This window comes from Pteropus medius, unplaced genomic scaffold (assembly GCF_902729225.1).
Source record: "Pteropus medius unplaced genomic scaffold, Ma_sr-lr_union100, whole genome shotgun sequence".
NCBI classification, from domain to species: Eukaryota; Metazoa; Chordata; class Mammalia; order Chiroptera; family Pteropodidae; genus Pteropus; species Pteropus medius.
In genome coordinates this window covers 3,448,870-3,463,343 of record NW_024342644.1, presented here as the reverse complement: position 1 = coordinate 3,463,343, position 14,474 = coordinate 3,448,870, and the positions used below count along the sequence as shown (strand labels likewise).

The 14,474-nt window shown below is 38.9% G+C and overlaps 1 pseudogene; it reads left to right on the top strand.

The window, feature by feature from the left end:
• Positions 1-417: 417 nt before the first annotated feature.
• Positions 418-536, top strand: LOC120605629 (uncharacterized; annotated as a pseudogene).
• The last annotated feature ends 13,938 nt before the right edge of the window (positions 537-14,474 follow it).

Below are 14,474 nucleotides of genomic sequence, written 5' to 3'. Positions count from 1 at the left end.
AGAGTGATCTGGACCATTGCTTTTGTAAAACAAGAAGTTCATTTCCTCTGTTATACTTAGTAAGGGACCCAGAAAAAGCTGCTCAAGCCCCAAACATTACTGAAAGCTTAGTTACACAATAATTTGGTCCCTGGGATAAAAAATGCTCTTAGAATGGCTGAGCCAGAAAAATCTTATTTTTCAATCACCATACTGCAGTATCTAGTAATCTAGTATCACCACTCTCCTCCAATTGAAGCTAGGGGAAATATAAATACACACACACACACACACACACACACACACACACACACACACATCTTCTTGGGAGTTCAAAAATAGTGCTCAATAATTACACAGATTGACAAATTCTTCTTTTCCTTCTCCGCCTCCTCCTCCTCCTCCTTCTTCTTCTTCTTCTTTTCTTTTTTAAAGAATATCTATGGCCATGCTACCCTGAATAAGCCCGATCCTGTCTGATCTCGGAAGCTAAGCAGGGTTGGGCCTGGTTAGTACTTGGATGGCAGACCACCTAGGAAGACCAGGTGCTGTAGGTGTAAAAAATAAAAAAGTAAAAAATAAAGGATTGTAAACTGACAAGGTCCTTGTAATCTGTGAAGTCAACCAAGGGTTGCTTCACCTAAAAAAAAAAAAAAAGAACAAAAACAAACAAAAAACTACCACATAGAAAAATTATCTGAAAGAAGTTGAGGCAGAGAAATGAGGTAAGAGAAACCATTTGACTCAGGCTTCGATCTTGGTCTAATCGTGCAGTTCCCAAACTACATGCTGTGGTACCTCTGATGCTATAATGAATTCATATAGACACTGCAAGATGTTTTCCATTCTGAGGGAAACGGTGACATTTACCAAACACTACATGAGCTATTACTATTAAGCTGCTTGGACATTAATGAACTAAATAAAGAAATTAGTTTGGACATAAACTAAATTAAATGAAACTATTAGATATTTCTTTTGACCTAAGAGCACTTTTTAAAAATACTGCTACACTAAGGGTGCTGTGAACAGAGTAAGTTTGGGAACCTCTGGTCTAGACAATTGATGATGGTCGCCATTCATGTGCAAAGAAGACAAAAACAGCATGTCCTAGTCTTCGGAATGGTTTGGAATAAAGTAATGCTTTTGCAAAAACTGGTTTTCCTTAATATGGGACATTTTTATTTACTTGCATATTTACATTGAGAAAATATTTATTTTCTAGTGATATAGAGAACTACACTCAACCAGTGCTTTTTTCTTTTTTCTTATGCAATGAATTAGGTTTAGAAAAAGTTCAGATTTCAAAGATAGCCTAAATATTTTCTTTACCCATCTTTCGAAAACTGACGATTCTGTAGAATGATGGTGAGACATGTAAACCCATGAGAAATTATGTTCATTTGTATAATAGACCATGGTGGAAAGAGGTGTCTTAGAGCATATAATACAGGCTATTTTGAGTCACCAGGTGAAAACTTGACCTTAAAGTATTTGCTCCATTATAGTTTGTGATACTATGTGCCTCATCTGTCAATGAGGAAAGTATTGTATAAAGGTTGAAAACTATAGGGTTTCAATGAAGGCATTGTTTAAAAGCTATTGAAAATATTCTAGAACCTTCTGTTATTTCTTTCTAAAATAAATCTTTTCAAGACATTCTTTTTTACTGTGCGGTGTGATAATACAAGGTAAAGATATATTTTCCTATGGTATAACTGTTCTCTCTTTAAAATACCATAGGAGTTTGCAATGAGTGAAAATGGATAAGCTGAAACTTCATTTTCTAGAATGTCTTTCCTGTATGTTTCTAAGTTAAAGCTGGCCAAAGGAGGAATTCACATGAGATTTGGAAGCAGAAGTAAAGCAAGAACCACTACTCTGAATGAAAGTCATCACGATTAGAAGTGGTGACAGAAATCGCAGAGATGCCAGTGGGTTCCAATTTCTCCTCTCCTTCCTCCATTATGTGTCCAGGGAGCCTGGCCAGGGAGTCTGTCCAAGCTGACCCTGTTGACCAGTGACAGCTTGAGGCCCACCATCAAATACATAGCAGCAAACCCATAGAGATGGCTGCAACACGGAAGCACAGCTCTCCGTCCCTCCATGACCTTCTCCTGGATCTGTGCCTCCCCCAACACTGTGGAAGCTCTAATTCCTGTACTAAATTCCTTATCCCATAACTCACAGTGGCTTGGCTTTCCTGACTAATACAAGTAGATACTGTAGATATCTCAAGTGACAAAGAAAACATGAAAAATGATTCTCCAGTAAATATGATTTTTCTTGTAAATGATTTCCTTATGGGGACACTGAACTAGAATACTTAATCAGTTCTGTTGTTAAAACATCCTAGACTGTTGCTCTTGAAATCCTTTTCTTAATACTAGAGAAGGCTTAAGAATGAACCATACAGGTATGGATGGATTGTCTAAAATGCATTAAAGTTACTCAAGTTTCTCATGCACTATTCCCTTTGAGACAGAAGAAAATATTTCCACAGTCAGGGAAATAGGTCTATCTGGTGTAGCTTTCTCTTTCAGTCAGCCAGTTTCTCTCCAGATTTAATAAACAGTTTTCAAAAGGGATATAAAAGTGTCTGCTCAAAAGCCTGCAGTCTGTTATTTGTGGAAGTGCCTGTGGATTCACAGACCTGTTTCCAGAGGAGTGGATTATCATCTTGTGATAACTCATTGCTCAGCACTGAGTAATACAGTTCTGTGGGCAAACAAAAAAGCCATTCTTTTTTGGTGACAAAAATAAAGCTAGTTATTAGCAATTTGATACAAAAGAAGTAAAAAGGACTAGAAATGAGGAGTCAAGCCAAGTTTGGCAACTATTATTCACATAAAACCTTCCAGTAATGACAACTACCCAAATCTTAGAAAAATTCTATTCATAGAGCCCATTTTCTTACTTCACTGTCAAAAATATAGGTGATAGATAACTTCAATGACTGTCAAAATTAAAATCAAATCAATTTTAGTGAAAGAAAATAGACTATTTCTGTTTGTTGGTTCCAGAGAAAATGCGTGATGATGAATTTCTGAAGTCTTTAATTTATCATTTCACCCTGAAAAGAATCTATTTTTGCAAACTTCTCAATATCGTTGACATCCTGTTTTTAAAAAAGTATATCTGCTTAAATGTTGAGCACTATTTCTGAACTCCAGGCTACTGAGTTCATTCCCAGAGATTTTTTTTTTCTATATTATCTCATAGTTGCAGGCTTCACCAAAGGTCATCAGATCCACTGATTTTTGTCAAATATCCCCATGTTACTTCATCTGATAAATTATAATTTATGATTGGCCTTTTGAAATTTCAAAGAATGACAAACAATAGATATATTTTCCAAAATGAACAACTGCAAATAAAAATTAAACTCAAAACTCAAATAAAAATCAAAGGGAAAATATTAGAGAGTTCACAATTCAGAAAGCTTAATCTCATCTAATAATTTTTCTGTATTTCTTTTTATTTAATTTCCAAATTAACATGAGATCCAATTCTCATCTCCACAAATGTTAATATATGAACAAAAGAGCACAGGTGACAATTTCCATCTAAAGTTAATATTTGAAACGTAAATTCCTCTCCTATCACAGGGATTACACACTATTCACAAACCCTGGAAGGCCAAAGTTAACCATGCCTTTATTTTAGTACTCTTTTAAGTATTTATGCTTAATTATATGACAGTACTATGGTCCTTAAGAACTCTGAAGGCCATGAATATATAATGCATTCTGTTCATTGAAAGCAAAACAGCAAGATGATTTGGTTTTGTATAGCTGAATCTATCTTTGTTAGATATTCTCTATCACAGCTAATCTAAAGCCTAAGAAGCATTTTACTTTTTAGGGATCTTTATATTATTTAGGTTAGTACAACTCTAGGGCCAGTAATCTAATGCCTTTACATTTTCAGAGTATATAAGCAATTAACATAGTTCTTATCACATGATAGACAGTCAATACCTATATATACTGGCTAAAAATATCAATCAGAGAGATGAAGCAACCAAAATAAACCAATATGACTAACACTCCACATTGCCGTGAACTATCTCAGCGTTTTAAGTTCTTAAAAGGATTTCTAGCATGTTCTTAGATATCTGCATTCTGTATCTAAATATCCTCTTTCCCTGAAGCTTCAGACAACCTCTGAAGCTGGTATATACTGTGAACACATTGCTTACATTAAAGATGTAGCAAAATGTTTGACTCAAAGTTTGTCTGAATCAGCTATTTTAGAAATTGTTTATGAATAAACATCTACTCTAATGTATGTGTAATAATTTTTTTTATTTGTTAGAAGCCTAAGGCATCAATGTCAGCGATTTAAAGAACTTGAGCTTCAGAAAGCTCCCATAAATCTAAGAATGACACTAGCAATTCAGTAGAAAATGGGTAAGGGTATTCATTAATAGATCAGTTTTTCAGGAGTAAAAAGTACAATATAGTTGACGTAATATTTTTCTGTGTAGAAGTTATATAGAAAATTAAAGTCATTTTTACCACTAATCAAAATTACAAACAAAATCATGATATAATTATTGAATAAGAAAATAACCAAGTTTTTTATTTTCCTCTCCTTTTCTCCCTTCCTTTATTTTTTTTTCTTTTTTTTTTTTAATTGGTAAAGGAGCCTAAGCTGGTTCACATTTTCTGACTAATCATTTAACAACATATAACTAAAACTTTTAAATCTATATTGCACATGAAAATGGATATTCTAATACACTATTAGTGGGAGTATAATTTGTAAAACTTTCCAAAGGACAATTCAGAAATAAATTTTGGTATTTAAATGTTTATGTCTATTGACAGAGCATTTCTGCTTATAGAAGTTTATCTAAAAAAACAATCCCACAAATGTGGGATAAACATATGTGGGGAAAATATGACAACAATCTCAACATCCATTAGTAAAGGAAATGTTAAACTATGTAGTTCATTCATAAAACGGAATAGCAGGCAGGCATTACAAAAATGTGATATAACTGAATATATTGATGGGAAAATTGACCAATATATAACAGCAAGTGAAAAAATTACATAATAGTATGCTAAATATGGCCTATTTTTTAAATTCAATATTAATCATAACATATTAACATGATTTTTGTAACATTTACATTTTAGCAAATTTATATTTTATTTATAATCAGGAGAAAAATATATATGTGTGTATGTGTAGATTTTTGCTCCAAATTTCCATTTCTACAAATTTTTCCTGATAATAAATATGACTCCATTTCAAAGAACAATTTAAATAGGGAATGAATTGAATATTGTATGCATATATACAATTAAATTCTAGTCAGTAAATTAAAATGATGTTTAAAGATGTATTTTTAATTAAAAATCTTTATATTTTTAAATTTAGATGGATTATAAACTTTATGCACAGTGCAACTTCACTTTGACAAACAACTTCTACAAATGTTTCTTATGTTTGTAAGCAAGATATACAAGTGAACACAGACAAGTGTATACACGTACGCAAATAAAAATATCTGTCAGTATGTTAACAGTAGTTAATTTTGTATTGTTGGATTATGAGTGTTTTTTCTTTTATTATTTAAGATCATTCTAGTTTTTCCACAGATGGCAAATACAGCTTGAAAAGGTAAAATATATCCTTTTTAAAAGGTATGTGTAGAAACTGACAATCACAGTAATAAAAATACATATGTCCAGAAGACAAAAAAGGATAATCAAAGAAATATAAATTTAAAACACCAATGGTGTGCAAATTTTCACTGTTAAACTGGCAATTATTTTAAGAGAAGACTTACTAGAGTCAAGAGGTAAAATAAGGCACCTTCATTTTTCGTGAAGGAAATGTTGGTGTGACTTTTCTGGAAAGCAATTCAGCAACAGTTAAAAACCTTAAAAATGTTCATAATTTTGGCCAGTAACTTTGCTTCTATGAATATATCTTAGAAAGTAATCAGAGTTATATATAAAGATGTACGTCATTTGGCCATTTAAAATTATTTTAAAAATCAGAAAAAAATTGTTTAATCATGGGGGAAAAATTAAACCATATTAACAATCATGTGTGAAGTATTGTGAGACTATATAATATTATGATTTCAATAAATTAGGAAACGATTTCGCTATAGTGTGAAGTGGAAAGAAAGAAAGGACCAGGGTATCAAATTATGTAGAGTAATTCCAAAGAAGAAAAAAACGAGAAAAATACATAAGCATATAGTATTTTCTCACTGTTTGTGAGAGAATGGAAAGTAATTTGCATGTTCATCATCATAGTTCTTTTAAAATTTTATCTTTAAAAATTACTTGAAAATGTGTTGGCGGAGGGGCATGGACAAATACAACAACTGACACATGATGCAGGCTCCAAGAAATAGAGAGGTCAGGGGCTTCTGTGAAGGCACACTGGCCCCCTCTAAAGCACCTCACAGATTCATAGAGGAGTTGTGAAGGACAGGATCACCCAGTCAAGTAGGAAGAACCTAAAATTTACCAAAGAAGCCTTGTTCAGTGGTTCTCAAACGGTGGTCCCTGGACCAGAAGCATCGGCATCACCTAAGGACTTACAAATGCAAATTCTCAGGCCGCACATCAGACATTAATCAGATATTCTGAGCATGAAGCAATCTGCGTTTTAGCAAGCTTCATAACAATTCTGATGCATACCGAAGTTTAGAAATCACTGATCTTACTAATGCAAGAAATTCTCCTGGACTCAGATGCCAATCACTGAGAATTAGGCACACTGGCACTAGGTTTGGCTGCAGGCACTGAAGCGGGAGTCTGGAATTGTTCGATGGGCGAACTGCTGGTCTTACCACAAACACTACAGCCTCAAATTGTTTTGAAATCACAAGCAGAAAATTGCTTATTGTGTTTGCAGATTTGGGGTTCTGAAAAGAAATTTGGAAATGGTCTGATCTCCACATTTTTAAAGATGAGAAAAAGACACCCAGCAACTCAGCAAGGTGAAGTGACTGGATGGGGTCTCATTATCGGCCAGAAACTGAACTGAAGTCAGTTTTCAGCCCACAAGTTTTATATCACACTCTACTGTCTACTAATCAAAAAGTCATAATGGGAGTCTTTTAAATTTATTCTGAAAAAAAAAAAAGTCAATATTCTTTTATATCCCAAACAAACAAATAGAAACATTTATTTCATTTAATATCTTCAATGTATCTTCCAGGCCTGCCATCAAACATCTGTCTATTTTGGATAGCCTTGGGAAATTATCTACTAGAAACAGAGCTAAACAGATTTTGTAAGTTGTAAGGAAACTGAGAGGCCAAATAATTCATGGTTTAGGAGGATAAAATACATAGAGATTATTAAATGATATTAATATTTTAAAATTCTGAGTCTTCTAAGACTTCGTTATTCGTAGTGTAGTCAGTGGTGCAGACAGCACAGACATCACCTGAGAGCTTGTTAGAATTGTACACTCTCAAGCTCCACCTGTAATGGCCTGCTGAAATGTGAAAGGGTTAAAGAATAATTAAAACCTGAAACTGGACAAAGGAAGTCCATAACTTAGGCCTAGTTTCTGGAACCCCTAACCACACTCTGTTAATCATAAAACTTGTAACAATGAGCTCATATGCTAACTGCCAATTTTAGCCTGTGTAACCCTGCTTGCTTGCGTGGCATGAAAAATAATCAATTGTATATAAGCTGAAAATTACTATTTGGCCATTGCCCATGGGAACATGGCTATTGTCCATGGGAACATAGGCAATCACCCATAGGAACATAACATTCTAACACAAGCTTTCTGCTTCTGTACTTCCCGCTTGCACACCTGACCAGTGGGTTGACAGGTAGTGAATAGGAGAAAGATGGACCTTTGTGTTTAAGACAGAATGAGGAATGGGATTTGGGGCTTAAAAACCTTGTATCTTGGCATTTCGAGGCTGCTCCTTTGCAAGGACAGCCGCCGGCTAATAAACTGTCTCCTGGTTAAGAGCACTCAAGTTGGGTCTGGTTATTCTGGACACAACATTTGGAGGCCCCAGCGAGATCTTCTCGTTGTGGGAAAATTGATCAGTGCACCGGGCGTTGGACCATTTGCGGTTGGGGAGGCCTCTAGGGCACTTGCCCTAGCCCGCCGCCTGTGGTTTCTCGCTTTGCGGAGCACGATCCTGGGAGTGCTGAGGCAGTTTCTGGTAGGGGGCCCAGGGACCGTGCGGACGTCGGACGCGACAAGTAAGTCGGCGGTCGACTGAGACTGTGACGACAGTTTTCTCAGTCCTGTTCTGGTTTGTTAGTCTGTGTCTGTCTTGTTTTGTTTTGCTTCGTGTGCTTTATTGTGGAACTATGGGACAATCACAGGGCAAACTAACTCCGTTACAGTGCATGCTTAACAACTTTAAAGATTTTCGTCGTAGGGCAAGGGCCTATGGTGCTTCAGTAACCCCTTTTGATTTGCAGCGCTTTTGTCAATTAGATTGGCCGACCTTCGGAGTAGGATGGCCCTCCGAGGGATCATTTAACATGCAGACTGCATTCCGGGTTCGAGGTGTGATTTATGGAAACCCTGGGCATCCTGACCAAATTCCTTATATTGATGTTTGGATTGATGTAGTTTCTGATGCCCCTAAATACTTACAGAATTGCAGTCGTGCACCCGTTACTGTAATGGCAGCCATACCCCAGGGTTTTAAGAAGCCCCCACCGGTGTTGCAGGGACCTCCCTCGGAGGATGACTGGTATCCGCCACCCTATAATGGAAATGGGGGTAGACGTCCTCCTCCGGAGGGACCGGAACCTCCTGTAACCCGTTCTAGGGGTCGTAGGCCACCTTCCCCTGATTCAACCTCCCTGAAAGAGCCAGTATCTGTTCAAGCCCCATTGAAGGTGATTCCAGGAGGTGGCGGTGAGCCTACTGTCATCTACTCGCCATTCAGTACTAGTGATTTATATAATTGGAAATTGCAAACGCCATCCTTTTCAGAGAAACCACAAGGACTAACCTCCCTTTTAGAGTCTATTTTCTTTACCCATCAGCCCACTTGGGATGATTGCCAACAGCTCTTACAGGTCTTATTCACTACTGAAGAAAAGGAAAGAATTTTGCGGGAGGCGGCTAGAGGAGTAACAGACCCAAATGGGCAGCCCACAGCAGACTTAACCAGGTTACAGGCTGTGTTTCCGACTCAACGTCCCCAGTGGGATCCAAATACAGATCAAGGTAAGGAGGCTCTCCTAAGGTATCGCCAGTTTCTGCTACAGGGACTCCGGGCTGCTGCACGTAGACCAATAAATCTGTCCAAGGTAAGTGAAGTAATTCAGACTAAGGACGAGTCACCTGCAGCATTCTTGGAAAGACTATTAGAGTCTTACCGCTTATATACACCTATTGACCCGGAGGACCCCAACAATAGAAGAGCCATTAATTTGGCCTTTGTTAGCCAGTCGGCCCCTGACATTAGAAAGAAGTTACAGAGATTGGAAGGTTTTGAGGGAGAAAATTTATCCAAATTATTAGAAATAGCTCAGAAGGTCTTTAACAATAGGGACGGTGTGCAAAAGGTCATGTTTGTGGGACGACAAGGAAACCGACCTCCTTGGGAAAAAAAAAACCCTAACCATAGAGGGGGACCTAGCAACGAAGAAGGCCAAAATAGAAAACCTAGGCTAGGAAGAGACCAATGTGCTATTTGCAAAAAGAAAGGACATTGGAAGAATGAGTGCCCTGAAAAGGAGCAACCAGGAGGTCAGAAGAAAAAAGGCCCCTCATTCTTTTGGAAGATGAATAGGGGCGTCAGGGCTCTTATCTAATGAGCCCCCGAGAGCCCAAGGTAACTTTACAAGTAGGAGGCAAACCTGTGAACTTTTTAGCTGATACTGGTACAACTTACTCAGTTTTAACAGAAACTGCTGGTCTGTTATCCAAAGAAAAGACTGTAATTCAAGGAGCCACTGGGAAAGGGAAGGCATACCCACGGACACAGGCAAAAATTACTGACTTGGGAAAGGGAACCATCACGAATTCGTTTTTAGTTATGCCTGAATGTCCTTTTCCTTTGCTTGGAAGAGATTTGCTCCAGAAATTAAAAGCCACTATTTAAGCAACGAGTGGCATATCTCTCAAAGAGACTAGATCCGGTGGCTGGAGGAAGGCCTAGTTGCCTGAGAGCACTAGCTGCTTCTGCTATATTGACCAAAGACGCTTTAAAATTGACCTTGGGCCAAAATATTGAAATTGTGGTTCCACATGCAGTTGAAGCCATGCTGCGCAGCTCTCCTGAAAGATGGATTTCCAACGCCCGGATTACTCAGTACCAGGTACTGTTGCTTAACCCCCCACAGACCCAGTTTTTGAAAACTGCAGCCCTGAACCCTGCCACGCTGCTCCCGGATGATGACCCGCAGGCTCCATTGCATCACTGTGTTCAGCACCTTGAGCAGGTAACTGGACTACGGCCAGACTTGAAGGATGAGCCGTGGCCTAATCCGGATGCGGTATTATTTACCAAAGGAAGCAGTTTTGTATCCGACGGAGTAAGGTATGCCGGGGCAGCCGTAGTAACAGTCAGGGATGTGATATGGGCACAGGCCCTAAGCCATGGGACATTGGCACAGAGGGCTAAACTTATAGCTCTAACACAAGCTTTACGGTGGGGAAAGGATAAAACTGTAAACATCTATACTGACAGTAGATATGCCTTTGCAACGGCACATGTACATGGAGCCCTGTACAAGGAAAGAGGACTATTGACAACAGGGGGAAAAGAAATTAAGAACAAGGAGCAGATTTTGGCTCTTTTGGAGGCTATCTGGCTACCTAAGAAAGTGGCTATTATCCATTGCCCCGGCCATCAAAAAGGGGAAGGAGCGGTAGAAAAAGGAAACCGCTTGGCAGATAAAACAGCAAAGGAAGTAGCCAGAAAACCAGTGGGGACTAACGTCATAATTGGTCCCCTTCTTGTGCCTCCCTTGGTACAGGCTCCAAACTATAGCCCCCAAGATATAGAGTTGGGGAAGCAACTGCACGGGAAGTTTGAACATGGGTGGCTTTGGATTCCAGATGGAAGGCTGGTCCTCCCTGCTGCGCTTGGTAACACCTTAATTAGCCAGATGCATAATGCTACCCATCTTGGAGGAACTGCTAAAAAGAGACTATTATATTCCTGGACTAACCTCAAGGGCTCGGGATGTGAGTGCACGATGCCCAATATGTGCACAGGTCAACTCTCACCCCATCCCAAAGGAAAATATCGGCACTCGATTAAGAGGACAAGCTCCTGGAGAGCATTGGGAAGTGGACTTTACAGAAGTTGCTCCTGGCACTTTTGAATTTAAATATCTTCTGGTATTCATTGACACCTATTCTGGATGGACTGAGGCCTTCCCCACAAAGAAGGAAACTGCACAAGTAGTAGCTAAGAAATTAATTACAGAAATAGTGCCTCGATTTGGCTTGCCCTTATCATTGGGGTCCGACAATGGCCCGGCATTCATTGCCCAAACAAGTCAAATGTTAGCTAAGGTATTAGGGATCAATTGGAAATTACATTGTATTTACAGACCTCAGAGTTCAGGACAAGTAGAAAGGATGAATAGAACACTTAAGGAAACTTTAACTAAATTTAAGCTGGAAACTGGGGAGAATTGGGTGAGCCTTCTTCCTTTTGCTTTGTTATGGGCCCAGTTTACTCCATATATTATGGGAATTTCCCCTTATGAAATAATGTTTGGGAGACCTCCCCCTTTACTCCCTAAAATTGGAATTGAAAAGGTTACAATGAGTAATAATACAAATCTCCTTAAGTCTCTACAGGCCTTGCAACAAGCCCAAAATCAAGTCAAGGGCTTGATTAAAGCTGCTAGACCGACTCCGGGGACATCACAGCCTCACCCACATCATCCAGGCGATTGGGTGTGGATAAAGAAGATCCAGCCTGCTAGCATAGAGCCCCGGTGGGATGGTCCGTTTCCAGTAATCCTGACCACACCAACGGCTGTCACAGTTGCAGGAAAAAGACATTGGATTCACCATACTCACCTTAAGACAGCTCAACCTCCCCCGGAGACAGAGAAATGGAAGGCAACACCCACAGAGGATCCACTCAAGATAAGACTCTCGCGGGAATGATTATAATTGGGTTAATTGTTATCAATAATGTAAAAGGGAACCCTCATCAACCTCAACAGGCTAAATGGGAATTAATTAAATCAGAAACAGGCATTCCCATATTAGTAAACCAGACTATGTACCAGCCTACATTTCATGTGGATTTGTGTGATATATTAGGAAAGAAATTTAATTTTATAAGTGATGCTAATTTTTTATCTGGCCCCTGGTATGGTTGTGGCAGGGAGGACAAAGAAAGAGGTATTCAACAAGTAGAGTTATATATGTGTCCCAGAGAAGGCCAAAACACTTGCCATAAGCTAAACCAATATTATTGTGGTCATTGGGGTTGTGAAACCATAGCCCCTTGGAAGAACACAGACCCCTTTCTGACTCTTACACGACCTAGTCAGTCTTCCTGTGCCACAGCAGGGAAATGCAATCCTGTCATTTTTACTGTCAAAAATTGGGAAGATCCATCTTGGGTGATTGGAAAAACCTGGGGATTAAGGTTGTATGTTTTTGGAACTGATCCTGGAGTGTTAATAACAATACAGAAAAAGCCTGTCAGGATGCCACCGTTAGTTCTAGGTCCTGTTAGGCCTAATGACGGAGGGTTAAACGCCTTAACTCCTACACAGTCAGCAATTACTAGGAGCACTAATAATGCCAACAAAGGACATAGACCTAGACAGCCTTATAGACCCCCCAGGGATACTCCTGAATCTGTCTTGACCGTGCTGAATAATGTTTATAAGTTTGCTAATGACAGTAACTCAAATGCTACAAAGGATTGCTGGTTTTGTCTGAACCCTGCCCCACCTTACTATGTAGGACTTGGTGTCATTGCTAACCTTGGCACAGATCAAACTGCTATTAGGAATGTAACATCTCCGAATGTTACTATTTGCCCTTGGGGAACCAAAAACCCATCTGTAACGTTGGGAGATTTACAAGGAAAGGGAACTTGTGTGAATACTAACACCTATAGAGTTGATAAATCTAGGTATAAGGAAAATTGTAAATCATCTATTTTAGTAAATAGCACCTCTTCTACTTATTTAGCGGCCCCTAGTGGCACTTGGTTTGCTTGTAATACTGGTTTAACTCCCTGTATTAATCTTAACTATCGGAAAAATAATACTGGATTTTGTGTGCTGGTTCATGTTATACCTCAGGTGTATATGATGAGCGGACAAGAAGGAAGACAAGCAATAGATTTGTGGGGAGGATACAACTATCCTCGGCGTAAGCGAGCAGTTCCACTGCTTGTGCCGCTCCTAGTTGGCCTAGGAGTGGCAGGATCAGCTGCAATTGGGACTGCTGCTTTGGTTACAGGGAACCAAGGTATAGCCTGGCTCACAAAGCAGATTAATGACGATTTAAGCACTCTAGAGAAATCAATTAATCATCTTGAAACATCTCTTAATTCTTTAGCTGAAGTAGTACTGCCGAATAGAAGAGGTTTAGACCTCTTATTTCTTAAGCAAGGAGGTTTCTGTGTAGCACTAGGAGAAACTTGCTGTTTTTATGTTAATCATTCTGGAATTATTAGGGATAGTTTAGCATTAATTAGACAAAGAGTAAAAGACAGAAATGAGAAGTTAAAACAAGGAAGCAACTGGTATGAATCTTGGTTTAATGGAAACTCTTGGTTAACCACGTTATTGTCGGCTATAGCAGGACCATTGATAATTCTGCTGTTATTACTGACCTTTGGGCCATGCTTGATCAAATGGGTTAAGAGTTTAATCCAATCCAATATAACTGGGGCAAAGATTTTAATTTTAGGAGCGTCAGCCCCGACCCATTGGCCAGAAATCCCGACTTCTGACTCGAAGATTGAGTCATTCTAAAGAAAACCAGTGGGGAATGTAATAGCCCGCTGAAATATGAAAGGGTTAAAGAATAATTAAAACCTGAAACTGGACAAAAGAAGTCTATAACTTAGGCCTAGTTTCTGGAACCCCTAACCACATTCTGTTAATCATGAAACTTATAACAATGAGCTCATATGCTAACTGCCAATTTTAGCCTGTGTAACCCTGCTTGCTTGCGTGGCATGAAAAATAATCAATTGTATATAAGCTGAAAATTACTGTTTGGCCATCGCCCATGGGAACACTGGCTATTGTCCATGGGAACATAGGCAATCACCCATAGGAACATAACATTCTAACACAAGCTTTCTGCTTCTGTACTTCCCGCTTGCACACCTGACCAGTGGGTTGACAGGTAGTGAATAGGAGAAAGATGGACTTTTGTGTTTAAGACAGAATGAGGAATAGGATTTAGGGCTTAAAAACCTTGTATCTTGGCATTTCGAGGCTGCTCCTTTGCAAGGACAGCCGCCGGCTAATAAACTGTCTCCTGGTTAAGAGCACTCAAGTTGGGTCTGGTTATTCTGGACACAA